This window comes from Molossus molossus, unplaced genomic scaffold, assembly GCF_014108415.1.
Source record: "Molossus molossus isolate mMolMol1 unplaced genomic scaffold, mMolMol1.p scaffold_m16_p_9, whole genome shotgun sequence".
Lineage (NCBI taxonomy): Eukaryota > Metazoa > Chordata > Mammalia > Chiroptera > Molossidae > Molossus > Molossus molossus.
The window spans coordinates 76,762,633-76,770,634 of NW_023425403.1; the positions used below are offsets into that span (position 1 = coordinate 76,762,633).

At 32.7% G+C, this 8,002-nt stretch overlaps 1 pseudogene; it reads right to left on the bottom strand.

Moving 5' to 3' along the window:
• Nucleotides 1–6,843: 6,843 nt before the first annotated feature.
• Nucleotides 6,844–7,370, bottom strand: LOC118622890 (annotated as a pseudogene).
• Nucleotides 7,371–8,002: the final 632 nt, after the last annotated feature.

An 8,002-nucleotide genomic window follows, 5' to 3' on the forward strand; every position in this document is an offset into this window, starting at 1 on the left:
CAACAACAACAACATGTTCAGAATCCCAAATAATTCTAATATTAGATATGAGATCCAGAAAATAATTGTTTAAAATGTTTAAAGACAGAAAATGAGAGAAGAGAGAGAGAGAGAGAGAATTGTCAAGTTCACCTGGAAAAAGATCTAAGTAGAAAAATTTTAAATAAACAATAATTTTTTTAAAATTATACTCAGTAAACAGACCAAACAGCAGACTAGATACTGCTACAAGGATATTAGTTAAGTAGAAAGTATATTTGAGAAAATTATCCTACAGGAAAATATGATAAAAAGTACAAAAACATGAAGGTGCAAATAATAACATACAATATAGTTCTAGTTAAGTCTTCCAGATCTAGAACTAAAGAACATGTAGAAAAGGTAATAGTGACTAAAATTATTCCAGAATTGATGAAAGACAGAAATTCATTAATATACAAAGCGCAGTATCTCAAACATGAAATATAAAGAAATATGCAAATATATAAAGCTTAAATGCTTATAGAATAAGTTCTTACCAGAAGTCGAAGATTTAAAGAAAAGGTGTGCAAAGTCGTAACAATGAATAACAATGTACTCTCTACACAGATTTCTCAAAAGTATAAATGGAAGCTAGAAAAGAGAATAACAGTACCCTCACACTGCTGAACGGAAACAATAGTCGATCCAGAATGTTCTATTTACCTAGAAAATTTAACATGCCGTGTTTAAGCGTAAAATAGACACTGATATACAAAGAGAGAGAGAAGTAAATCATCATTAAGCAACACTTATTAAATTCATTTCCAAAAGTTGTGCTTCATTGAGGAAAAAATAAACCTGGAAGTAATTTTGATGAGAGAAAAACTATGAGCACACAATTGTATAAACTTGTAAATAATGTAGTCTATCTCCATAAAATAAATATATTATCAAGTTATCAGGTTCACAGAGAAATTATGTACAAAATAGACAAAAACAATATGTAAATTAACATGTAAATTGAAGGCCATGTGTTTTCCTAATAGTACCTTTTATTTTGAAGTCACATTTGTTTTTCTTTTTTAAAAGTATCTTACTAACATATATTTTCTCATTCCTTCTACTTTCAGAAAGGCCAAAAGTAGACATGTAAATTAGGATGCAGTTATTACAGTTCTCCAATCTTGTTTTCAGGAACGCATTAAAATATTAACAAGATTTAAAGTTAATTAAAAAGTAAATCACTGAAAAGTAAAAGAATAGTTATGAAATCAGTAGAGAAATAGTGAAATATTAAAAATAAGCAATAGATGAATACAATATAATAGAAATAATAACACACAGAGAAACCACATATTAGTAATATAGAAATGAGTGCAAATTTGTTTAAAATTGTTTATAAAGTTTATAAAATAACTCTTTAAAATAAGAGATAAACAACAATAAAAAGCCTTCAGCTAGTCACAATTTTAAAGAAACATAAATAAAGCAAAAGGACCCAGCCAGACTTATTAAAAGTAGAAGTAAAATATTTTTTTTAAAGGATAGTAGTGACTTCAAAATAAAAGGCATTGTTAGGAAAACTGTGCCCTTCAAAACACCGAGTTTCATAACAGAAGTAAGAGTAATTCTGAATTTGGATATGCCTAATATGATAATATCAAAATATATTAAACTAAATGTGATGAAACTACAGTTAGAAACTGCTAAAGCCACCATCAATGAGAATTATTTTTTAAATTAGAATCACACGTCTGAATAATTTGTAGATCTTAGAACAAAATATAGCACCAGTTCCTTCTTAATTTGGCCATTTGGTGACTTCCCAGAAAATCCAGGAAGTATTCCATTAGAAAGAATCGCTGAATGCTGGGTCAGAGAACATAGCTTTCAGTGGACAAGGAAACGTGGGGAGACCTCCAGAAGTGGCGAGGTGACTGTTAGCTGACTCATGCACATGGGTATGTGTATCTGCAAAGTGGAAAAGGCATAGAAAATGGAGTCTCTCATTGGGTGCTGAACTCTTCTATTTCACATTTCTAAATCTGTTCTTCCTACAGTGATCCCCTTCTCAGTAAATCAGTAAATGACACCACCATCATCCAGGTGCTCGAGTCGGAAACCTTGGAAGCATTTGGACTCTTCTCTCTCACACACCCAACATCCTATCCATCAGTCAATCACATGGGCTGTACCTTCTATATGAGGCAGAATCTGACACATCTCATGATGACCACCTCAGTCCAAAACACTATGACCTCTTGCCTGTAGCATTGTGACAACATCCTGAGTGGTCTCCCTGTTCTCACTTTTGTCCCACACAGTCTCTCCCTAAACCAGAGTGCATTCTACTTTCAGCCTTTGCATTTGCAGTTCTCTTTGCCCGGGACACTCTTCACCACAAAGGCACAGGCAAAGCACAGTCCATTTAACGTTTGATGGAAAGTAAAATAAAAAGGTGGACTTCAAGTGATCTAAGAGCATGTGGGATATTAATTATATGATGATAATTATTATTTTGAAAAGCATACCTTGCCACAGGTATTCTAAGGAAGGGAGCTTTCATGGTAAAATATATGTTTTGGAAAATAAGCTATGGTGGTGAAGGAGGATGGTGAAGAGTTATATTGCAATAATCCAAGTGAAGAAGCTAATATGGTCTCATTGGCTTAATGATGAAAAGAGAAAATGAGAAAAGTAAAAAGGTGACATTAAGCAAGGAAAATCTTCAAGGCATACTGACTTAGCAACATAAACATAAAAAAGGAAGACACAGAATGTCTTTCAGGTTTTTAACTTTGTCAACAAGTTAGTTGATGAAAAAAGTCCTCAAGATAGAAAACAAAGAAAATTAATAGGCTCTAAATTTCTGCAAATTATTTCTGGAAATGGGCAATAAAATTCCAAAGAAGACAAGGAGTTTATATGTATAGAATTGTCAACAAAAGAATTACAGTAATACTTGTATAGTTTCCATATCATACAAAATTTAAAAACCCAAATCTGCAATTATATATAGACTTATCTTATTAGTTAGATGTTAATATTATAGCCCTTCTATAGAGGCAAAGTTTGAGGCTTAGATAATTGAAATTCCACATATGCATTACTAACATCTATTAAATAGGCTCAGAAATATGTACAAAATAAAAGATGTTAATTTATAAAATATGCTCCTATATTTCTAAAATTTTAAAGTTTTGATTGTCATACCTATCTTTTCACTAAGCTTTAAACTTTTTAGTAATAAATTTAATCTTTTTTAATGGGAAGAACTCCATTTCTGATTATAATTTAGCAACATGTCTATTCATACCTACTGCATAGTTTTAGTAACAGTTTATTTAATATTACCAATGCTGTATTTCTTACATTGCTTAATATTTATTTAGTTTATATTTTGTAACCCCCTTACTTTCAGTCTTTGTGTGCATGTGTGTGTGTGGGTGTGTGTGTATAAGGTGTGTGTCCCCGGGGATGTTACATATTTCAGAGACTGTCTGGAGGGGTCATCCAGATGTGGGATACACAGATTAACATGCATATTGTACAAATAATTAATGCTTTTTAAGGTTACAATACTAAATTATAATCAAACATATGATGTATAGTCTTAATTTTCTTTAATGAATACACTGTATCTCAGCAGAAATTACATGAAAATTATCCAGGTGTCTTCCACTTTATTACTAAATTCTTTGCATAAAATAATTATATACATTTTATAAAATATATCATTTAAATAGTACAGTAGAAATGGCTGATTTATTTATTTTGGTTTGGCATGTTCTTATCTGGTCATTTTTATTGAAAGAGAAGGTATTTTCTGAGACATCTAGCTATTTTTCTAGGCTTTACTATTTTAAGAAAAAGGTGGGTTTCATTTTATTTTGATAACAGTAAGTTAAAAAATATCATTATATATTGGCATCCATATTTATTCAACTGCTTTCCCTTTAAAATTTGTTAAAAGATTCATGTTTTAATACTTGCTTGCTGAGATATAAAATATCTTATGCCTTCTCCAAAAATGTCTGAAAATTACTTGCATAATATTGAGTTTTATCTAAGTCTCTAGAGTTGTAATATTGAAAGTAGTATGAACTAAAGTCAAGCTCTATTTTTGTGATTTTTTAAAGTTATATGAAAATTGTTCCAGATACATTTTCTGGGAGCAAGTTTTCATATTGTAATTTTAGACATATTTCCCCATTCATTCTTAATAGGAATTGAATTGTAGTTCCCCTAAGGACCACTAAGTAAATGAAGCTAGTTTATAAATTTTCACAAATTTCTAAAAAATATATTTTGTCATTTGTTTTGTCTAAGCTTTTTAATTCTCTTTGAAATAAATGGAAACAGCAGAGACTACTTTGCCAAATAGCCCTCACCATTTAAAACGTGTGTGTGTGTGTGTGTGTGTGTGTGTGCGTGTGTGCCCTACCAGTGTGGCTCAATGGTTGAGCATCGACCCATGGACCAAGAGGTTGCTGGTTCAGTTACCCATCAAGGTACATACCTAGGCTGTGGGCCTGATCCCCAGCGGGGGGCCTGCAGGAGGTGGCCAATTGATGTTCTCTAGCATTGATGTTTCTATCTCTCTCTCCTTTCCTAAAAGTTAATAAAGGAAAAAAGAGTGCATCTTTAGAGAATGAATGTTATAGCCGGAGGAATAAAGATGAAGAGAATTAAGAATGAAATTCACAATAGTGCACAGTAGTAGCATAAGTAGGATCATGTAATTGATTCAAATAATGGGACATTTTGTATACTTGAGCACTACGCTCTTAAAATTTCCAACAGATCCAAAGCAGGAGATAGAGGTTTACTCTTTTTCAAACTTATTTAGGTACAGTTGATAATTAAAAATTGTATGTATTTAAGATAATTTAACTTGAAGTTGTGATACAGCTATACACTGTCAAACATTCATCAAAATCAAGCTAATTACATTTGTGTGCGGGGGTGGGGTGCGGTGAGAACATTTAAGATCTACATTTAACCAATTTCAAGTATTCACATTGTACATTAGATCTTTAAAACGTATTTATATCACATAACTGAAACTTAGTACCCATCTGACCATTTGATTTGGAAAAAAATCACAGTGAGATATTACTTCACACCTGTAAGAATGGCTATTATCAAAAAACAAAAAATGACAAGTGTTGGCTCCCCATTTGCCTCATCCCTCAGTCTCTGGCAACCACCCTTCTATACTCTATGAGACTGACATTTTTTTGTATTTCACATATAAGTGAGTCCTTGGCTTTCTGCATTAGCATAATGTTTTCACTTAGCATATTGTTCTTTAGGATCATCCATGTTGTCCCAAATGGTAGGATTTCACTCTTTATTAAGGCAGAATAATATTTCATCATGTGTACCTGTATGACTTCCCATTAGCAGTGTACTAGGGTTCGCTTTTCTCCACATCTTTGCCAACACTTGTCATTTTTTGTTTTTTGATAATAACCATTCTTACAGGTGTGAAGTGATATCTCACTGTGATTTTTTCCAAATCAATGACTTAAAAAAATTAAATTTATAGAGGTAGCAATGGTTAATAAGATTATACAGGTTTCAAGGGTACAGTTCTATGATATATCATCTGTATATTACATTGTGTGCCCACCACCCAGAGTCAAATCTGCTTCCATCACCGTATATTTAACCCCCTTTACTCTTTACCACACTCAAGCCCCTTCTCTCTGGTAAAGACTATACTGTTGACTGTCTATGAGTTTTGTTTGTATGTCTTTCTTGTTTGTTCATCTGTTGCTTTCAGTTTTATATCCCACATATGAGTGAAATCATATGGTTTTTAACATTTTTGGTCAGACTTATTTTTCTTAGCATGATATTCTCAAGGTCCATCCATGTGGTTGCAAATGGCAGTATTTTATCTTTTCTTATGGCTGAGTAGTATTCCATCTCATATATATATATATATATATATATATATATATATATATATATATATATCATGTAATTGATTCCAGTAATGGGACACTTTGTATACATATAAAGAAGATGTGATATCGCATCTTCTTTATCTAAGCATATATGGAAGGACACTTTGGTTGTTTCCATGTCTTGGCCACTGTGAATAATGCTGCAATGAAGATAAAGGTACATATATCTTTGCAAATAAATTTTTTCAAGTAGACACCCAGAAAAGGGGTTGCTGGGTCATATGGTAACTATTGTTAATTTTTTGAGGAGACTCATACTGCTTTCCATAGTGGCTGTACCAGTTTACATTCCCACTGGTACAATGAATGAGGGTTCCTTTTTCTCCACAACCTCTCCAACACTTGTTATAATGATCTTTTTGATAATAGCCTCAACATAATAAAGGCCATATATGACATACCCTCAGCTAATATCATTCTCAATGGTGAATAATGACAGCTTTGCCTCTAAGTTCAGGAAGAAGACAAGGATTTCCACTCTCATCACTCTTATTCAACATAGTACCAGAAGCCCTAGCTAGAGCCATCAAGCAAGAAAAATAAATAATAAGCATATAAATTGGAAATGAAGAAGTAAAATTCTCACTCTCCTGCAAATGGCAAGATTCTTTATATTGAAACCCCTGAAGATTCCACACACACACACACAAAAAACCTATTAGGAACAATAAACAAATATGCAGTAAAGTTGCAGGATACAAAATCACTGTACAAAAATCCACTGTGTTTCTGTATACCAACAATGAAATTTCAGGGAAAAAAATAGACAAGAATTCCTTTTGCAGTTGCAACAAACAGAATAACATATCTAGCTACACATGGCTTTTATTGCATCTTTAAAATAATCACAAATGATTCTGAAGAATCTCTGGTATCTTACTGTTTCTGTAGCTGGACAACTTATATCTTATTCATTAGCCTGCTGAATTGTTCTCTTTTCAAAAATAAAAATACCATCCCCAAATTTTATTATATCTTTGTTTTTTAAACTGTTGTGGCTTTCTGAATCAAAGCAGCTGAGTTAGATACAAGTTCTATTTCATTCTCTTCAAGAATTAACTCATCTTTCTGGGTTTGAAATACTAAATAACCTCGTTTGAACCCTGCAAATCTGTTTTTCACATAAGAAATTTCTGATTTTAACAAGAGAACCGTTATCGTGAATAATGACATTGATGGGAAAATGAGCATACACAGACCCAGAGTGACACGCTTGATCGTGGTCAGTGCATGACTGCAGATAGTGTGGACGGTGGCCAGTTCTTTTCTATTTCCTAACCATTTGTCAACCCAGAGCCTCTTCTCTTTCTTTTCAGGAGACTGAGTTTTACACTGATGTGATTGAAACCCCTCCACAATAACGGTGTACCCCTTCAGAGTGATGTCGACATTTCCTGGAATGTCAACAGCCTGACTGCTGAGAATGGTCTCCATCCTTACAGTAGATGTGGCAAAGAGTCACTGTGCAAAAAGTTGACTTGCATTTCCCTGATAATTAGTGAAGTCGAGCCCTGTTTTCATATTTGAAGGTTTTTCTACTAAGCCAATTTGTGGTTGATTCTAATGATGCTGACAGAGAAGATCATCTTTTCTACCTTAGAGTGAATGTTAGGATGCATAGAATTTAAGCGAAGGTTGGAGAAGAAATTCAAAACCACTACATTGATCCCATATATGGTCTATGGGTACATTATTCTTATTTATTTATTTATTTATTTATTTATTTATTTATTTATTTATTTATTTATTTTGTTTTAAGTCATAGTAGCCCTTTCAAGAAGTAAAATGTGGTAACTAAATTTTTATCACTTGTTTTACGTGTGAGTACCACATTGGAATGAAAACACTTGACAGAATGTGATATCCTTCAGGCTACTCAAAATTCTTACTTGTACAGCTGTTTAGAAATAAATCTGCAAAATTAGTTCTTGTTTCCCGAAAAGATAAATAATGAGTAAGCTGTTCAATTCTAGAAGGTAAAAATTTGCGGATGAACTGGATGACCAGCCTTAGTTTTGGGTAGGCAGATAAAACTCATGTAATCTACCCAGTGATTAGGTACAGAA